The sequence below is a fragment of the Phascolarctos cinereus genome, unplaced genomic scaffold, assembly GCF_003287225.1.
Source record: "Phascolarctos cinereus isolate Bilbo 61053 unplaced genomic scaffold, phaCin_HiC Scaffold_726;HRSCAF=1367, whole genome shotgun sequence".
Lineage (NCBI taxonomy): Eukaryota > Metazoa > Chordata > Mammalia > Diprotodontia > Phascolarctidae > Phascolarctos > Phascolarctos cinereus.
The window spans coordinates 105,055,536-105,077,616 of record NW_027556098.1 but is presented as its reverse complement, the minus strand read 5'-3'; the positions used below and the strand labels follow the sequence as shown (position 1 = coordinate 105,077,616).

At 36.4% G+C, this 22,081-nt stretch overlaps 1 long non-coding RNA gene across 1 annotated transcript in view; it reads left to right on the top strand.

Moving 5' to 3' along the window:
- LOC144454516 (uncharacterized) overlaps nucleotides 1–22,081 on the top strand; it is a 917,779-nt gene that overhangs the window by 389,372 nt on the left and 506,326 nt on the right. Inside the window, exon 6 of the long non-coding RNA XR_013482961.1 lies at nucleotides 21,257–21,333. This is a non-coding gene — a long non-coding RNA (uncharacterized LOC144454516). The remainder of the gene's footprint in view (nucleotides 1–21,256; nucleotides 21,334–22,081) is intronic.

Below are 22,081 nucleotides of genomic sequence, written 5' to 3'. Positions count from 1 at the left end.
GTATGTATATATTATATATTTAAGTAACACTCTGAAGATCAATAAATGAAGTTTGTATACATGGCCCTTATTGATATCAGTATAAATATTTTTTAAAGCACTGTCCTAACAGACAAAATTTCATTTAATTTTTTACCAAGCAGTATTTATATAAGAATCAGCCCACTTGGTAAAGCACAGCAAGCATTAGTGGAGAAGAAATGTCATAATTTGAAACATTTTTTTTTCAGTTATACTTCATTTCCTCATTTTTGCTTCTATGTCTTTGGCTTTGAACTTTAATATTACCATACTATTTTAGTACTTAGTGTTTCATTACTAGTCTTGACGGAGGCAACGTGGTAGAATGGACTCAAGATATGAACTCAAGATGAAGATTTGACCTTATTTTGAACTTGAAACATACCCACACACAACATTTCCATATACATGGCAGAATATAGAGGATTCTATATGAAACTGAATTTCTGCTTTAAAAAAAGGACACAAATTCTACGCGCTGCTTTCAAAACTGTCCTTCCTGTCTGTGCTTCCTTCTGAACTTTCTATTGTTCTCTTCTGTACATGTTAACAAGTATTACAATGACTCTCTTGTTTTTGTAGTCACTATTGCTAGCCTCTCTTCTCTCATTCCGTCCCCCTCTCAATTAACACCAGGAAGGGAAAGTAAACAGACAGCCTTGTAACACATAATTATAGTTAAGCAAAAGAAATCCACACAGCAGCCAGGTCCAAAAATGTCTTTTTCTTCACCTTGTGTCCATTACCTCTCTGTAACAACTTGTTGTAAGTCCTCCAGAGACAAAGTTGGTCATAACTTTTATCACAGTTCTTAAGCCTTTTAAAGTTGTTTTTGTTTACATTTTATCCCTGTATAAATTGTCCTCCTGCTTCTGCTTCTTTTATACTGGTTTATTTCATACTGCCCAGGATTCTCTGAAATAATCTCTTTCCTTCTTTTCTCTGTGTCTTTATTCTACTTGATTCCCTGTTTCCCATTGCATCAGGACCATGTGTCGTATCAGGTCTTCTTTCTTGCTAAGATCTTTGTATCCTGCTTCTCAGTTCCCCCTAATAGTTAAAGGTCAAATATTACCTTCTTGTATTTTAAGATTTGAAGGGTCTTTGTCCTGGGTCCCCTTTTAAATAAACAGGTCAGTTTTTAATTACAGAGGTCCTATCCTGTAGTAACAGAATGATGTCTTCTTATTCTATTCATGTGGACTATTATTCTTTCCTTCTCTGAGATTAATTGTTCTGATTGAAGCTGAGTTGCTGTGAATTATTGCATGTCCCCCATTTCATGTATTATTTAATGTTACTATTTAGTATTAAATAATATTGACATCATTCATAGCATTTATATAGCAATTTAAAGTTTGCAAAGTACTTTATATATTTTATCTCCTTTGATCCTCATGACAGTCCTGTGAGATGGGGTTATTATCCCCATTTTATAGATGAGGAAAATTGAAACTGAGAGTAGCTAAGTACATAACTATTAAGTGTCTGAGGCAGAATTCAAACTCAGGACTTATTTGACAGTTCAAAAATAGAGATGTATCAATTATTTACAATAAAGGGAGCTTCCTAAGGCATAATCCAGGATTTTGGAACTTCCATGAACACATACACACATATTCACATACGTATAAATATGTAAAAATTATATGCATGTTGCGTATGATTTTATATATATACATATATCACATATGTGATGGTGATAGATTTTATTTTATAATGTAGGTCTTTAAATGTTTTTATCCAAATAGATTGTTAAATTATAGTATACTATATCTTATTTTAATTCCTAATATCTTACAATGAGAACATTTATGCAAAATCACTTACGATGCCCTGTTTCTAGACCTCCTTCTGTAGACATGAAACTAAACACTCAGAGTAATACAGGTCCACATGGTCTCCATCCGACTTCTAGGGAGTGGGGCACCCCCTCAGGAGTTTTAAGAGAAACATCATTTCTACAATGCCTTCTAAAAGTACTCCAGTGTAAACATTATGCTGGAACATTTCATTAGCTTTTTGAGAACAATAAAGAAATGTGGAGCGTAATAGGCTAATATGTTTAAGTGGCCTTGGTAGAACCCTACTTAACTCAGTGGGATTTTCTGCAACATGCAGAGGTAGGAAACCATTCCATACATATTTACTGTGTGGGTCTGCCTCCTTCTTTACTGCATGCAGTTTATATCAAAGAGAAATGGCTTTCCACCTGTAGTTCTAAAATGGAGAAAACTGTTTCAAAATACAAGTTTTAGAAGAATCAATATTTATATATGAAGATCAGGGACCAACAATGTTAGCTTTTTGGCAGTGTGAATTTCAGACAGCAAAGATGGAAGCCTAGCTAAAATTATAGTACTTATTTTCTTCATTTGGATTTTAATTGCCGTTAGAGTCTGAAAGGCCAATATATTCCCCAGATTCCCTTGAAGAAAAAGGTAATCTATAAACCTGGCTTTGTTTTCATAATTTGTAAATAATGATGATGATGATGATGATGATGATGATGATGATGATGATGATATGTGATTTATCTTAGACTGAGCTTGCATGTTCACTAGCGTTGAATCTAGATGTCAAGAGACCTGATTGGTAGTCCAGTATCTCTGTACATCCTTGTCATCCTGGGCAAGTCACTTCCCTTTGGTGCTCGATTTCTTCACCTGTGAAATTAGGGGACTGCACTAATGTGCTATAAAACCTCTTCTAGCTCTATCATTCTATAATTATACAAGTACAAAGGTCAAGGATGAAAAAAATGATGATTTTATGATCAGATTAGGGTTCTAACTGTAACACAATCACATTACTTGACCTCTAGGTTTTTAGACTTAGAATTTTTCAAATCTATAAATCTGGAATTGTTCCTACTAGGCATATTTTATTTGTTGGAGCTACTGTGGAGAGTATAAATTGACTCCTTGTTAGTAAGAGCTTAAGTCTAAATAGAGATACATGAAGGCAGAGTAAAGGTTTCCACCTAGGTGTTGTTTTTTTAATGCTGATAAATTGTCACCAAAACTTGTTGAATAGTCAAAATTTTTATTAGCATGACATTGGAGTAATGATATAAAAATGCCTTGTGAGTGACAGCTCGAGGGACTGCAGTGGCATATTTAAACCATTGCGTTTGTTTGTTTCACTTACTGTCAAACTCCGTCTTGAAAAATACTATCAACTGGTTCTCCTGATAGATGGGATCTGTCTTTCACTTCCAGGATGTGTTTGTAATGCAGCGTCTCTTCATTGGTTTTTGGTATATCCATATGCAACATAACAAGTAAACACAAATGTGAAACGCAGCTGTAATTGGTTTCAGCATTCTGCTGACATCATAAAGCAGACATCTTAAAAGAGGCAGCGTGGTCTACTGAAAAGATCACTGGACTTGGAGTCAGAAAGACATGGCTTTAATTTCCCACCTCTGTCGCTTGTTAGGTGTGTGATCTGCAACTATTTACTTAATTTCTCTGAGCCTCAGTTTCTTAGTCTACAACACGAAGAGAATATTTGGACTATCTACCTCACAGGACTGTTATTAGAATTAAATGAAATAATGTATGTTGAAATACTTTATTAACCAGATAATATTGCATCCAAGTACATTATGATTATTACTATTATAATAAATATTTCAAGATTCACACACAATTTTTATATTATTTCCATTGCCCATCAGTGATAATGGGGATGGGTGGAACAATCACTTATTATATATACTACATTAATTTCTGTTTCATTGGAGGTATTTTATTAATCACCCCTATTCACCTCCAATAAAATTTTATTTTAAAAATGTACTTCATGTGCATTTGAAGGTTAGAATATCTACAAGTCATTTGGACTTGTTTGAAGTTTGCATCCCTAAATAAGTATACTGGGTTTCATGTTCTACTTATGTGCACATATAATTAAAAGAACAGCTTTGGTTTAAAAGACAAAAATTGGCAAAAGACTACCACATTATGTCCTCTATTCACTTCTGGTGTTTTGAAAAAAAAGACTCAAAATTGACAGAATTGTTTCATATAGAAGCACAGTTCAGATGCATGGATTTATTGTTTTGAATAAATTGCATGGGAGGATTGAGATAAAATTAAATCAACAAATATTTATGCATGCCTGCATCTTTTTTGTGAGGGCCTGATTTTTAATTCATGGAAATCTCTCACTAGTCCAATGGTCTATTATATAAACTATGTAGTACAGGCATAACTTACATAGTAAAGTTCTGTACTTTTGCATGGTTCATACTACAACCTTTACTGCTTTTTAGAGTGTGTGTTAGCACCTAGACTTCTTGGAAAGAAATCTCCCAGTTAGATCTGTGTTATTCTAATTTTGGTTTGATAAGCTTGGCCTTTTCATATTTCTGTAGCCAAGAGTTCTCTGGTTTTTCTTATTACTGCATTTTTCTGTGTGAACTTTGAAGTAAAGGTCTCACTGGCTCCTATTACAATCATGGAACATTGATAATGCTGGAGTCCATTTCATAATCGGGGTCTTTATAGGGACTGTTCAGGTATCTGTAGCCAAAATTTTTTCTCATTGTGTTCTACTCCAGGGCAACACATGATGTGCCAGCTGGATATGCTCCCTGCATGCCTCAGGTGGCCACATTTCAATGGTGCCTATAGAGCATGGGCCAAAATCTCATTCTGTGTGTTAATCTGTGGGAGAATTCCCATAGAAAATGGGGTAAGAGCATATTTTCAAGAAACCTCAAAGAGATTAGTCAAACGATTAAGCCAGAACACTGTAAGTCAAGGCATTACATGGGAATTCTATAGCACTGTGTGAGAGGAAAGTTTGACTAAGAATACCAGGTATAGTGATCCAGAGAGTTTTAAAAATAGCTATTCACTTAATTCTTCTGTGATTTCTCCGGAGGGAGTTGCTATAGCCACTTCCCATTCTCTCTTCTGTATATGTCATAGGCATTTACCCTGATTCGCAACCTTCAAAACAGCCGATGGATCCAGAGATATAATTTTAATATGAAATTTTTGCTCTTGAGAAGGTCTTAAGTTAATGTAGCAATTTTGTGGTATTTCTGTTGTCACCTTGTAATGATTGGTCACTTAAGGTGCCTCTTGTCTTTGATATCACTAAGACACCTTTAGTGAGAGTAAACTTCCCTCACTAATCTCCTTCTCAGATTATAGGTTGAACATGAAGCCTTCCCCAACCCCTCTTAATTCTAGTTCCTTTCCTCTATTAATTATTTCCTGTTTATCCTGAATAAAGCTTGGTTTGTATATATTTGTTTGCATGGTGTCTCTCCCATTAGATTGTAAGCTCCTTAAGGACAGGGACTGTCTTTCGCCTCTTTCTGTGTCACCAGCACTTAGCACAGTATCTAGCACCTGGTGGTGCTTAATAAATGTTTATTGATTGACTGATTAAAATGCTCTGACAAGCTACCTTGCTGCTCATGGAGAAAAGGGAAGGATAATCACTGAACCACCAGGGTTTGGAAGAGTAACTTGGTGCCAGTGCTTTTCATTTGTTGTTGTGAATCTTACTCTATGTATGATGTAAAATGAGGTGGAGCATTTTAATTTTAGTTGTCTGTATTCTAATGAGAGGTACTATTATTATCTCCATTTTGTGGATGAGAAAAGTAAAGTCGTAAAGAGAGTCTGGGGGAAATACAAAAACGTTGCAATATTTACAAAGTATATGTGAGGAGAAAGACATAAAACTATTGATACTCAGTGCAAATAAGACTTTTCAATACCTAGTAACTATAGACATATCACATTCCATCTTCAGATTAAGATAGCTATCACCATATTATTCTGTGTAGATTAAATGGTGAACTATATGTTTTGTAGCCTTCAAAAGATATATTACCCATGGTGTTTAAGGAAGGGGAATTAAAATCTATACAAGTATGGATTGGAAATGTTTTGAAAGAAACCTAATTTGCTGTGTTTGAAAAGGGATACAATTATTTACAACAATAAATCAACACTAATAGGAAAAAAAATTATTTCAACTTGTATGCAGAAATGTGACACAGTGGTGATGCTTCGCAAACCTCAAAGGTACTGTATAAATTCTAAAGGAATATTTATACTTAAAATTGACATACAAGTTATTTATACTTTGCCAGTCTAGGGAATTTTCCAAAAAAGAAAGTTTAAATGAAAATTCTCTCGGACATGTAAGGGAATTGAAGATTCAGTACTTTCAACAGATGTGAAGCTCTCATACCCTGGCAGAAGCTTCTTCACTTACTGTTTTCTGCTGTCAGACCTTTATACTAAGTTTGCGCAAAGAGTACTTGTCAGTCATATCCTCCTGTGTGTTTGGCCACAGGATAATTTGGATATTCACACTGACCCCATCTGTAAAGGTTGGCTGCACCATGACCTTGGCCAGTTGGAAAGCTATTTCAGCAACGTCCATATACAATATAGTACGTAAAGAACTGGGGGACAGATGGTAGGGTCGGCAGCAAGGAGCTTGTTCATTGACATTGATAGAGACCCTTCCTCTTGCCAGAGTGGCTCCATGGACATACTTTGGCAGAGAAGATGAGGCCAAAGCACATGTCTTAATAGATGGTGAGCTGCAGGCAAACTGGAGAGATCCCTACTCAGTGAGAGTTTGAGTTTGGCATGAATTGTATCTATCAGCTGGAGTGTCACGTACACTCGATGGATGTGCAGTGGGGCCAGGAAACACCACACTGATGGCAAGGACGGTGTCATAAGGTTCCTGATATGGTGCACATGTTTGAGTGGAGTTGGACATTGAATAGCTTGGCGCATGCCAAGCAACACCAGACTAGAGCGCATTATTCTGCGGTTGAATAGCAGATGGCGAGTGCAGACGTTTGGAGGGTGTGTGCATTGGTACTGGATGCGGAGCCAGCAAGCTTACTTAGAAGGTTATTGCATATCTTGACTTTGGCAGCTAGTTTTATCAAGAGCTCATGAAAAGTTAAAGTCCTATCCAGAGTCATACTAAGAATGCCAGGTGTGGTTGATGTTTTAGATATTTTCTATGGAGTAGTGCTGTTTAGCTTATGGTCAGCAGAAATATTGTGGCAATGGAATGCATTCCTCAATCCATTGGTCACACTCAGTTAAAGGTGTCTTCTCTAGTGTTGACCAAATGGGCCATATGAGCATTCTAAGTCTGAACATTTTTGAACTTGATGCCAAAACAGATGTCTCATCGGAACAAGTGAACGTTAGTGAGCGGGTAGATGAAAGGTCTGGTACAGCATTATGGGTGTAGTCATAGAGTCCTTTGAGAGGTGATTTGATTTGATTTTTATTCATATGAAATGGCATGTAATACGAAAATTAAAAGATCAAGTATAAATGGGTGTTTCTGATGCAAAAAAGTAGAAAATTCATAGTTGCAGGTCTGCAGTAATGCCAGATGAGTAAGGAAAATAATTTTTATTTCTGTATGATTCTTCTCTCTAGGTATGTGTCATAGAGAGAGACATAAATAGATGCTTAATAAAAAAAAACCCTTTTCTGGGGTTGGATGATGTAACTATACATTAGACAGCATTATACAACAATAAAATATTTGTGGTTCAGAAAAATTCAGTTTAAACAAAGACCATGCATAACTGAAATTATTTATTCAGTCATCTAAAAGGGAGAGTTTGCAGATTCTAACTGGGAACAGCTGGAATAATGGAGAATGCTTCAAAATATGTATATGTATATGTACATGTGTATATATATATATATATATATATATATATGTGTGTGTGTGTATATATATTATATGTGTATACACATACATATGTATACACAAAATCAGGAAAAATTAATTTACAATTCTAGTTTAGAATTTGTTATATGATATGTCAAATTGCAATATAATGATGGGGCAAACCATTTTCACAACTCCTTGGCAGAATGTGCACTTCTTTGGATATTTTCTGAAAGTTCATTTTAAACCTTATTTTTAACATCGTATTAGAAAAGTGTTTTCTCAAATTTATATTTGATTTCTTACTTAATGAATTTTCACTTTCTTTACTTCAGCACTTCAGTGCTTATTGTAATAATCAATGCTAATTTGTCTTGCCCATTATCATTTTTATTCTTCTGCTCCTATTCCATCTTTTATTTTATTCTTTCTTTGGTCTGATTTTGAAAAGTCACAGAAACTTCAGAAAAAATATTAAGGGCCTACTGACACAAAATCCTTCAGCCCTCTTCCTCTGGGCTTATGTATTACCTTTCTGCTGAAATCAGCATCTATTTATGTGAGCTCCTTGAAAGTAAGCATTGATTTTTTTCTGGCCTTTCTTAATTACCCTCCCCCTTCCCCCAGAGGGCAACTAGGTGACTCAGTGGATAGTGTGCTGGGCCTGGAGTCAGGAAGACTCATCTTCCTGAGTTCAAATCCTGCCTCAGTCACTTACTAGCTGGGTGACCCATAGAAAGTCACTTAACCCTGTTTGCCTCGGTTTCCTTATCTGTAAAATGAGCTGGAGAAGGAAATGGCAAACCACTCCAGTATCTCTGCCAAGAAAACCCCAAATGGGGTCACAGACACAACTGAAAAACAACTGAACAGCAATTTGAGCCCGGGGCTCGTCACAGTACCTGGCACATAGCGTATTAACTGCTTACTAACTGACTTGAGCTCTCACCTTTGTTTCCTTATTCCTCATCCTTAAAATGGATACAACAGAAACATTGACTTGACTTGATATTGACATCTATTATGTACATGGCAGTGTGCTAGCTCTAAGGTGCTATAGTAGTTACTTTTATCAAAGAAGTGTAAGACTTGGTCCCTACCCTCAAAGAACTTATAGTCTTAACTGGTTTGACCAGATCTAAATAAATAAAATGCCAAATAAGGGTATAAAATTTAAATAACAATACAAAACAACAGTAGGAGAGATGCCACAAGGCAGTACATGACCAATTGTCAAATGAATTATACAAGTCAGTAGTTATTATAGAATTTCAGAGGAGAGAGATCACTTGAGACTGCAGAGATCAGGTCTATCCCTTTTAGTTAATTGATAATGAAACCCAAGGCCCTGAGAAATTCATTGATTTGCCTATGATTTTGTTGTTATATTTTGCTTTATGTAGCCATACTATTTACATGTTCATAGTATTTTCACTCTTTTTTTCCCATACACAAATCAGTATGAACTCAGCAGATCTTTATTATTTCTGTTCATTTGTTATTAGAGGAAATAATTCCCATAATGCTGGTACATAGAATTTCTACAGTGTTCCAGGTGTTCCAGGCATTAGTAGCACATATTAAATGACAAAAACTATCTGTGATAGCCTCTTCCATATCACAGAGGTACAAACTCCAGGCCATTGAATTCCAGACCAAAGGCTCTTCCTGTTCTGATCCCTATTTTAAAAACACTCTAATTCCTGGATAGTTCTTCTATTTTATCTGTAAAGTATGACATAATCCTTAGGTATGGCTGTAACACCTTAATAAACAAATCAGAAAAAAAAATCTTGGGTAAGAAATGAATAATTTCTCCTAATAGAGACAGTTCCTAGGTTCCAGTCCCTGCTCTTCTATTACTACTTGACCTGGACAAGTTATTAATCTTCTCTGAACCTGTTTTCCTATCTATAAAATGAAAAGGCTGAATGTAATCTAAATTATTTTATAGATGTGGAAACTGAGCCTGACAGAGGTTGAATGATTTCTTCAAGGTCATACAAGTAGCAGAGTTGGGATTTGAATCTAGAGCATCTGACTCCAGAAAACATCCAGTTTGGTTTACACTGTACTAGGCTTCCCCCTTCCAACATTACATCCTATGAAACATCCTAAGGGGGTCCTAAGCAAGAAGTGATGGAGTATTGAATATGAGCACCACCAATCCTATATCAAGGATGCAATTACTCTGTGGCCACCATTCTTAAAATTTTAGTATTCAGTATATCATACAGCTTTGTGCTTTGAAAATATACCATCACTTAGAAAATTTATATCCCTGTCTCAATATTTAATGACTGTGTTGAATAATGTTGGTCACAGACCACACTACCTATCCCTGTGAAATCTGCCAAATCCCTCTCACTAGTCAGAAGCAATATCATTGATTAAATAACACTTATAGCTTCCTAACTCTGAAGTAGTTTTTATCTGCCATGCAATTCTAGCCTCTAGCTTCCTATGTGGTATACTCTGTCTAAGGTCTTGTTAAAATATAAATAAATTATACTCAGCACATTTTCTCTATATGCCCAACTTGATACTCTATTGAGACAACTGCCCTAATGAAACACACGATGATATATTGTGCATTTTGTTGTTAAGCCAGAATGAGTATGGAAGTTGTATGAATATATGGTTGAAGCCTCCTACTTACAGCAAGTTGTGTGTGCATTTTTTAATGTAATTTTGTGGGCTGAAGATCATGTGAGTTGGAGGATGTGATGTAACTGAACAGAGCAGAATTCATAGGAAGAGAGTAGCCTTCAAATCTAATTGGTATTGGACTCCTGACAACTGAGCACTAAAACTTTATGCTACTCTTCACGTTTTTAAGCATTAAGACTTTCATCCTCATCATTTTACTGAAGATCTCAGTTACCCACACTTCTTGACATCTCAGTAACCTCTCCCCAAATGACTTGTTTTTATTTCATACATGCTTGATTGTGTATACTTTTCTCTCCTAATAGAGTGTAGTCTCCTAGAAAGCAGATGCTCTTTCACTTCTGAGTTTGTATTCTTGGCCCCTGGTACCATTTCTGGCACATAGAGGTGCTTAATAAATGCTTACTTCTTGGTTAACCATGGAGATGACAGCAATGTCCATAAGCTTTTAAAGGGAGGATCACCTAAAAATAATTTATCTATGAAATATGTTATTTTGCTTTTTTATTAACTGAATTGCCTTGCTAATTTTCATTTCCATGGGCTAATTCAGTGGAATTACTTCTAACATTGGTGTCTAAGGAAAAGACTAATGCTCATGTTTCTTTGGGAATTTTTAGGAGACATAATTTCACATAGACACGTCCATGTAACACTGAACAGTGTTGCTTTGGAAAGGAACTATGATGTTAAAGTTAGCTATGTTCCTTGGGCATATATAAAATGATAGCATAGGAAAACCCTTATGAGTATACAGAATGCCAGGGGAAAGACAGCATAGGATTAAAAAAATTGTCAACAATAACTTATGTGCAGATAACAGAAAGTTGATTACTTAACCCTAACTTACATTTTAGACCCTACTTAAGTCATGTGGGCAATGAGAACATAGGAAAGAATACCGTTCTACAGATCACTCATTGCATAAGGGCTTATTAGTGTTACATAGTCAACTCTCTCCTTGAAAATGGCAAACAGAGGACAATTTGTGTTATTCTGTACAACCACATCTCACCTCTTCAGGGGCAGAAAGTGCTTTAAGATAGATGTATTGAAAATGTGATAACTGGTTTAAAACACAGTGTTACAGACTGCAAGGATGAACTAAATTCTGTACTTCATGTATCTTATCTTCTCCAGTTTGAACAAAAATCATTGGGACAAAGAAGTTCATTTATTACTATTGACAGCCAAATGTTAATAAAAGGATCTTTTTATCAAAATCTCAAACCCCTAAGTACATCTTGTGGTTGGATTGTGATTAAAAAGTTTATCTGAATGTTTATTTTCTATGTAACTGCTAGAGATCTAGTTCAATGTCAGTATATTCATCATGGCTTTTACTAGACTAACTTGTTATATGAGTGGAATGAGTAAGTGAATGAATAAAAAGCATTTATTAAGCCTTTGCTATGTGCAAAACAGTATTCCTGTGGCAGTACATAAAGAAAAGCAAGATAGTGCTTGCTGTCAAGGAACTCACATTGTAATGGGGGAAACAGCATACATGCATGCACGCACACACACACACACACACACACATATATATACGTATGAGGGTGGGTAGGAAGAGAGAGAGAGAAAATGAGAATCAGCTATAGGGTACATGGAAAGGCCCAATGGTCCTTGGGGTTTATCACCAGATCACCAGATCATTTTCATTGACCTTCTTTGTTTATGATGTTAAGTCATTTGACAGCATCAATGACTTTGGTAGTGAGCACTTTCTTTTCAGGGTTTTCATTAGCTGTAGCCACTATTATTAGTGATTTGGAAACTATAGTTGTTATTATAGCTCAGGAAAGTTCAGAATACTCTAATCCAAGGAGGAAAACCCAAGATCTTCTCTGAGGGGTTTGGTGAACAGAGAAAATGCTCCTCATAGCTTAGTCAAGCTTTAAGGTATTTTGAGCTCTGCTTCTACAACTGTTACCTTAACAATTATCACTGTTCATTATCAAGAATGACCTTGAGGTGTACACATATCAAAAAGACTTGCCACACAGGCACAGTAGACTTGACTAGATAACTTGGAATGGCATTGAGAGATTTGGGGCTGATGTTAATTAAAGACGTATATAAATTAAAATGATATCAGAGGTTATCTTATCCATACTCCTCATATTAGAGATAAAGAAAGTAAAGTGACTTGCTGAAGATAGTCATGCAGTAGGTTGCAAAGCCAAGATCTCAACTAAGTCTTCTGATGTGTGACCATGGACAATCATTTGTTTTTCCAATGTATGAGTTTTTGGTTAGTTTCTTAGTTTCTAGACAGAGACAGGGATAACTAATAGGTTCCCCCATCAGAGAGATGAGCGGGTTTGACTTTCAAGAAATGATATATTTTTAAGTACTTTCAGTTCTTTTGGATGCTGTTCATTTAAAGCATTAGCACTATTCTGGAAAATACGCTTCTTAATTGCAAAGATATCAGAGAAATATTCTAAACAGTTAATGCTTTGTTCATTTTTAATATCTACTATATACATAACACTATGAAAAAGGACAAGTGATTCTACTTATTTTTTTACCCAATTCTTTTGTAAATCAAACAATTAGCCACTGATTTATCTGTTTTATACATCATTATTTTAATATATAGGGCTATCTTGAAGTGAATTTCACGTTTCTAAAGGCTGTCCCCTCCCTCCCTTCCTTCTTCCACCCTCATCCTCACACAAACATATATATATATTCATGTTCCCCACAAGAACCTGTTATCTCAGGCTATTCCATTCTATGCTTACACTGCAAGAGAAATTTCAGTAGAATGGTGACGTTGGCCTCATTGCAAAAGAATGAAAAGTAAGTGGGTGGTGAGGAAGTCAAGGCAGCAAGTCTAGACAGTCCTTTCCAGGAGTCTGACAGGGAATAGGAATAACAATACAAGATAATAGTTTCAAGGATGGCCAGGGCCACATGAAGATTTTGTTTTGTTTGTTTTCTATAATAAGAGATATCATTGTGTGTTTTAAACATCATAAGAACCATTATATATATAGGGCAGATTGAAGGGAGAGACAGAGAGAATAAGAGAGACAGAGGCAGAATAGACTTTATCAAGCAAAGAACTTGCTGTTGGCAGGAAGGGCCCCTCCTCCTCAGAGACTATAGCAGAGGGAAAGAGAGAGAGATGCAGACTGAGTTGTTTTTCTAGGTATGTGTGGCCAGGGGTGGGGGAAAGGGGAGGAGATAATTCTTAGGTATGGAATAAGAGAGATGAGGGTCTACCTGTAAACATTTTGGTCATGAATTTTTAGAACTTTAATGAAAGGTGACATATTAGTACAGTGGGGAAAGAAAAGCACTGGATTTGAAGTTTGCATCCCAGTTTTGCTACTTTACACCTGGGTGACTTTGGCCAAGTCACTTAGCCTTTCTGGGGACCAGGATGGGGTGGGTTATATGACCAATAAGATCTCTTCCAGTTCTAAATATATGATTATGGGTTAATATAGTATTTGTTACAGTGAGAATAAATTAAATATGATATGCCCAAGCTCTGCCTCATCTGATTGCAGATACCTGCTTAGGACCACTGGTAAGCTCTTTGGACTAGAGCTAGCCTGGGAAACCCCCCTCTTCAAAGCTGTCAGAGAGAAATTCTGTTCCTAATCATTCCAGCTCCAGTTACTTCAGATTGTAATTTGCTTTTTGGGAATCCTGAGGTTGGGGAAATGGGGAGAGATTTAAATAAAGTTTGATACCTTCAACTCTCGTTGGAGTGTTTTGATTCTGAAGATCACATGGCAGGATAAGATACTGGACACTGAGGTCCTTTCTCGAACTGAACTGCCAGGCTTTCAAACTCTGCTTCAGAGAGTTCAACTACGATGGGCTGGCCATGTTTTTGGAATGCCAAATGTACACTTACCTAAAAGACTATTTTTTGGAGAACTCACACAGGGCAAGAATTCACATCGTGGTCAGAAGAAGCAATGCAAGGACACTCTCAAAGTCTCTCATAAGAACTTTGGAATTGATTGTGTGACTTGGGAGACACTGGCACAGGACAGCTTAGCATGGCATGCCCTCATCAGAGAAGGTTCTGTGCTCTATGAGGAAAGCAGAATTAAAGTAATTCAAAAGAAACGTGAGATGCATGGATTTAGAGCATCCATCCCAAATGTTCACACAGACTATTTGTGCCCACCCTGTGGCAGAGCCTTTCCAGCTGGTATTGGTCTGATCAGCCACAGTCAGACACACTGTACCTTGACTCCAACATAGTGATGTCATTTTGGTGCTCTTCAAAAACGAAGGACAACAACCATCAGCCAACCAAGGAGGTGATTGTTACCCCCATTTTAAGGATGAGGAAAGGCAGGCTCAGAGATATTAAATTGTTGCTCAGGGATTCAGACTCAGTCATTTTCTGACCCCAGTGATAGCACACTGTCTGACTAATTTGACTCGGGTATTGCATGGAACAATCTCAGCTCTTACATCCCATTGGGAATGTGTTTCCTGTAAGGGAGTTTGACTAAATGACCTTAAATGTCCTTTCCAGTTCTAAATCTGTGACCCTGTGGTTGTATATCCACAGATCTACGAGGAGTAAATGATCCATGAATTAGAATTACTCCTGTGATCAGTGATAGAGTTTTTGATCAATGATTACATACTTCATGGAAACCTTATTAACTTACTATTGGGCCAAAATTCAAATTCTGAGGAAAGTATCCTTAGGAATTTGTACAAACCTTTAAAATGTGATTCCAGCTATAGGAGGCCAGAATTACAGTGTGACTTCATATTTATGAAAGGAGATACATTGGTAGCTTTGTGAATGAGGGAACTGATTAGTTGCTTTGGCTTGAGCCGCTAGTGGCGTAGACAGACACTAAGCAGATTTAACTGTGTGATTATGTTATCCAAGTTTGTTCCTGGCCTGTGGTTTCATTCCTATGACAGTCCACTTCTGGGATGGTGTCCCCAGCCTCTTTAGGACATAATTAGCAAGTAACTAGGGGCAGCTAGCGGCTCAGTGGATAGAGTGCTGGGCCTGGAGTCAGGAAGACTCATCTTCCTGAGTTCAGATCTGGCCTCAGATACTAGCTGTGTGATCCTGGACAAGTCACTTAACCCCATTTGCCGTAATTTCCTCATTTGTAAAATGAGCTGGAGAAGGAATTCAAAGACCACTCCAGTACCCCTGCAAAGAAAACCCCAAATGGGGTGATGGAGAGTCTGACATGACTGAAAAACGACTTAATAATAACAACGAAAAGTAAGCAAATAAACAGAGATTTGGCTGTTTTTGAAGATTTTCTCAAGATCAACTTTATTTAAAAAACTAAATCAAAAATCAAGTGAATATGAGGTTAGCTTTTTTTCCCCCCTGAGTTTGCCAGTGACCTCTACTCTAACTTGTAGCATCCTTATTGTTCTAATTCCTGGATTGTTTTTAAGAGGAGCACAGCAAGTGACATGACTAAATGAAGTGTAAGCACCATGTCTTTTTCCTCCTCTACCATTTTCTACTGGATTAATGAGATTTCTAAACTATTAGAAAATTTATACTAATATTTTAAAATTATTTGCACACCAAATACATACCAAATATCCTTCCCTTCTTTAGCGGGGATTTTTAATGCATGTGCCTGTGCGTGTGCATGTGTGTATGTGTGTTTGTGACCTACTCCTTTGGCAGGCTGGTGAAGCCTGTAGATCCCTTCTCAGAATAACATTTTTAAATGCATAGAATAAAATACAAAGAATTACAAAGGAAATCAGTTGAATTGAAATAAAGATGTAATTTTTTTCTCATTCATTTTCATGGACCTCTTGAAATCTATCCTGAGACCTGTAGATCCCAGGTTTAGAAACCCTATTCTACACATAAACTTAATATAAAGCATCTACTAATTATAAAGAATTTAGGAGAGGAAGGGACCACATATCTCCTGGCCTCTTGCTCTCTCTTTGTTACAATTTATGCAAATCTAATAATTTGCATATTACTTCCTTCTGGCCTCCTCTCTGATCCTGATGTTTTCCTTTCTCAGGAGTCTGCTAATCATTCTTAGAAGTTTCTTTCTCTCTGCCTTACTCTATAAAATATCCTTATATAAATTTTTCTTGGTATGTTTTATTTTGAGTTTGAATATAACTATGTCCTCTCAAGCCCTGGCTGCCTGATCTGGTCATCTTCCTTCCCAGGACAGAAATACCAGAATGAACATTTGTTGTCCAAGAATGTGAATATAATCCAGTATTTTGAGGCACCAGTATTTTGACTGTATGTTTCACTGTTTGCTGTGCCTCATTTTATAAATTCGTTTTCTTCTTCCTCATGAATTTTGATTGATAGTGAGTGGTTCTGCCACTAATATCCTTCTCATCATGGCATGGAGGTAACCCTGGGTCCTTGATGCCTTTGCCAATAGAGTGTGTACCTTCTGGCAGGTCTTGCTAAGTTGGAAAGCCTTTGTAAGCAGACCTGGTGATGAACTGTATGTCTGTCTTCTGAGGGCCAGACTAGCCAAGTTCAAAGATGTTCACTTCCAGAAGGTTGGCTAGCAAATGATAAGTTTTTCCAGCAACTCACAAAAACTTTTTATGAAAGCATAGAGCTCATGATCTGCATTGGTAGAAGTGGGGTTAACCCTGATTAAATTGTGGATCTTTAATATATTAAAGTAATAAGTAATTACTGGGGGTATATGGAGGGGAAGGAGTTTATTTCTACATTGATAGCCTTTGAATCAATCAGTCAACAAGTATTTGTCAAGCTCTTACCATGTGCCACGCATTAGGCTAGGTACTGTAGAAACGAGCACAAAGATTGAAACCATGCCTAATCGCCTTGAGTTAAAGGGGAATCTAAAGGGGATTCTAATTTATTAGGCCAGATGCATTTTCTTTAAAGAGGGTTGATAGTGAAGCCAATTTGGTCTGCCTAGAATTATGAGAAGGAAGCTCCCCTAACAAAAGGAAATGAGAATATTGTGAATGGGCCTGTTGTGCAGATAACAGACACTGTTTTTCCCTGCTTTCCTTCTTAAAGTGAGGCTAAATTGGGCCTGGATGAGTGACCTGTATGGCTATGAGTGAATTGTCAAAAACTTAATCCAATTATAATATGCTACTCCTCTGGAATTCTATATCATGACCCTGTGTTGGGTACCTTCCCTTTCTCCCCTTTCAGCTTCCTTTTGCATCTTCACTCGTTAGATTGTAAACTCCTTGAGGGCAGGAACTTTCTTTTTTGTATTTGTATTCCCAGCTCTTAGCACAGTACCTGGAACATAGTATTAATAAATATTTATTCACTGATTGCTTGGGACGGTGACATCATTAAGAGGGCATTGGTGAGATAATTTTAAACCTACTAAATTTGATGAGTTTATTTGTTCTTTTGTTAATTCCTCGAAGATCAATAATAACCTAGTTTTATCTGGGGCTCACAACTTATATACTTTATTGCTTTTTTAAAAAAAAAGTTTTTCTTTTTTGTTGTTGTTGTTGTTTATTATACTTTAGAAGCACTTTTTTTTTTTCAAACCTAGTGTAGAAACTTCATTTCATCCTTAATTGTTGATTTTTGCAGGCTTGTCTATATGTGTCCTATTGCCCTAAACGTTGGTTTTCTACAGTATGCCACATTTGATGTCCCCCTGAAAAGCCTCTAAAAGCTTGTATGAGTACAGAATGAAGCAACTTACTTGTTAAGGGGCCTCTGCCAAAAGAAGCATTCGCTGGGGCTTTGTAGTCTGCATTGATTACCAAGCTGTCTCCCAGTGTATCTCTGGGTGTTGAGTCTAATCCATGAAACTTGTGTAGTTTGGGCACTGCTTAACTCAGTGAATCTTGCCAATGGTTGAGATTGATACAAGTGATTTTGCTGCCTGTTTGAAATTTGGAAAGCTAAGAATCAACCATTATCAGTCAATTGACAAACATTTATGAAGCACCTACTGTGTGCCAGGTGTCATAATAGGTGTGGATAATACAAAAACACAATCAAAATAATTCTTGCCCCCAGAGAGTTTACATCATTCCAGGGAAAACACATATACATTTACAAAAGAGATACATGGCAGTATTTTTGAAGAGGAATACACTATAAGTTGGGGGGAATCAGGAAAGGCCTTATGCAGAAGGTAGTGCTTCAGCTGAGTTTGAAGAAATCTAGGTATTCTAGGAGGTAGAGTAAAGGAAGGAACACTTTCCAGAAATTGAGGACAGCCAGTGTGGAAGAAATGGCAATGAAAGATGGAATGTCATGTTTAAGAAACACTAAGAAGGATTGTATCAGTCATCCTGAATCTGCAAATGTAAATGATACAGGGAAATTCTTGAAGGATGTACTGAATTCACCAGTGCTACAAATTAAGTTCCAATGCCAAAAATGTCCATAATTTTACCCTACACTTTCCAGAACACTCCACTTCTCAGATGTCTAGCCTTATAGCTACATAACAACTCAAGGCACTCTACTCAGCTGCTTTGAGGCAGAGTTAGTGGTTTTCTCATGAAGAAGCCATTAGAGGAACTGTATGCATATGAAAGAACAACTGGCCCCACTTCCAGGCCCCATCCCTGGGCCAAAATATGTAGTCGCCAACAGCGAGTTGGCTACTGTGTTTTTGGAGTTCTGGCTCAGAATAAGATCCATCTGTTTTGCTCAGTCGTTTGCCCAAGTGCTATAGTAATAGTCCTATCATTACATTCTTATTGTGGTCCTGTTTGAGGGGGTCAAATGTAAACAGCCTCGGGTCCTTATTTTATTAGGTACAGTGTCTACCTGGTGATGATCTGCTTCCCCAACTGCTCTCAGTTTTCCTTACGTTGGACAGCAGACGTTTAGAATGAGGCTATATCTATGACCACGTCCCCTTTCCCAGGGTGATAAGAATGTGATTTTGGAGTTGTTTCTCTAAGTAAAAAGAATGAGTATGAAGAAAAAGACTAGAGATAAATGAGAATAAAAGAAAATAATGAAATGGAAGAAGAGAGAGAGCTCATCAAGGAAAAGGAGGAGAGAAGGTGGGAAACCGTATCTGCTATCCATAGAAGTAGTTTTATAACTTCAACTGAATCAGCAGAGCAATTCAGTAAGACCCTTGGTCAATTTATTAAAAAAAAAATTCAGGCAAATTGATTGATGGACTAAACCTATTTGTCCCTACTCAAACCAGTTGTGCGTATAAACTAAAGCCCAAATCCTTATTCTTTCTTCTTCCTCTGCCCTGTTTGGTGGGTCATATTCATTCACCATATTTAATTGGTGAGGAGAACAGTGCCAGCTGGTGATGCAAATTTATCTAGAGGTAGATAATTTTTATGCTTCTGAATCATTTATCAGGGGATTATTGTTATACCATATATTTTCTGAGCTTGAGTTATTTTTGTCAGTTTCTTTTATGAATGTTTTGTTGCCTTATAAGGAAATATGTGCACTCCCCTCCTCTCATTCAGTTGTCCCTGGTGACGCCTCCATAATTTCTGTCTTCTATGCCCTGGTACATTTTTAGTTTAATTCAGACATATGAGAAGCAGGGGGGAAAGTTGAGTTAAAGTCACTGTCAATAATTTAAATGCCCTCACACAGAGAAACACATGCACATAGATACACACACACACACACACACACACACACACACACACAAAGAAATCTAAACCCCCATTCATAGGGTTTGGTGTATGATTGGGGAAGGTTATAACTTTGTTGTATGTATATAAATTATATTTGTGTATATACACAGACAACATGATATAGACAATGAATTCACAGTAAACATATATTTTAAAATATATTCAAAGGGAAAAAGGAGAAAAAAATCCATAACAAGCATGTTCTCTAATTAATTTAATTGCCTTGGACATGAATGATTTATGATCATATTCTAATATGTAGAGATAATACATAGTATGTAAAAAAGAAAAATATAACAGACTATTGCAAAACATTTACTTCTTTTAAAAATAAAAGAGCTAATAAGATCATTGAAAATTTACATAGAAAACTTGCACTTTGCCTCTAAACATTGCCATGTTACTCATTTGGAACCCTAAGTAGTAATGATTTGATTTAGAAATTATTATTTTCTTGTTTTTTTTCTTCATTGGGAAAGAGGAGAAGGATTAGAGTTAAAAACATAAATAATAGTATTGGAGTATACATTTTATATTAATCTTGGAAATTTAGCATCCAACGTTCTGATTTGAAATTTAAAAGTTTTTTTCAATTAAAAAATCAATGCAGGGGATTAAAATTATTTAAACCAGGTAGACTGATTTAGTTCTTGAATCTCTCTCTGTTCATTCTATGTCTTAGTCCTAAACAACAGTAGCTGTATATGTTAAAGTTTCACAACATGAATAACATGATATGTGATACCCTAACCAACACTTTGCCAAGCCTAGTTTGGCTCATTAAATGTGTTAGTTTAGATCTACTCTATCCATTGCTTTTGCAATGGTTTAAGTCTAAAATTTTTCCTGGTTAAAGTTTAAGTAGTAATTTTACTTCAGTATATGCTTTCTGATTTTTACAGTTCTTTCTTTTTGTCTGAAAATAACATTTTTAATAGTCTTCAGGATGTGAAATCTTTGCCTCCTTAAAAATGCAGCTTACGATAGATATTCTTTAAATTCAGAAGGATAGACTTTCCAGCCATATCGTTATAAAGTCTTTAACACTGAGGTATATTTTGATATTCAGAATTGCCTCTTTTTTCTTTATATTCTTTTCTTTTCATTACAAAACTACTCTGGGAAGAGGGTTTCTTTTTTTTCCTCTAAAAAAAAGCTACGCTTGACTGATAATGCATTGCTTTGGATGGTGAAACATTATGAAAGTTTAATTTTTAATTAAATCTGAAATACCAATTATAACTGAAAGAGATTTTAACCTGTTTCTTTTCAGACTGCCTGAAGTTACATTTAGAGACTGAAATCACTGCACCTTAAAAACAAAAAAAGATTGAGCTCTACTGCATTCCTGTAAGTAAAAACTTCCTGTACCTTTCTCCTTGTTTCTGTGACCAGCTGCTAAAGGATAAAAGCAGTAGTAGTAGTAGTAGTAACCAGACTTGGCTAACCATCTGAATATCCCTGCTTGAATTTATAAGTTTAAATTATTTCCTTTCTTTAAAAAAAAAAAAGAAAGTTTGTTGGGCTAAATCTTCATTGTGGGTTTTTTTTGCAATCAAACCTAAATTGTTGGTCTTTTCAGTTGGCTGATCTGAATTGCATTAGGGATGGTATATGGCTTTAGCGCAGAGACATGTATTTCCTGTCATCCCATCACTGAAGATTCTTACATTTTGATGTGAAGATAATACATGGTAGCAGATGTCTGATGACATCAAAGTAGAATCATTTTTCCTTTGTGATGTCATTAGAAATTGTCCTTAATTGCAAAGGAAATTGAAAGAAACAGAAAGTTCTTGATGACATCACAATAGAATTCAGCTATCTTCAGGACTTTGGGCAGAACTAAGCAAGATGCATAATTCCCTTGTGTGCGTGTGTTCCCCGTTCTGTTACGAAGTAGTCAAAATAGCACATCTTATGTCTTCCTGTGAGCTACAAGGCTGTCTCTCAGAGCCCCATTGTTCCATAAATGCATGTCAGAGTCTACCACAGTCTGGCCTACCCTTATTTAGCTGCTGTTTTGTCAATGTACTTGGAAGAACAATTAACATTTGGGATTTCAATGTCTGAATAACAGGCAGTGAATAGAACCCTA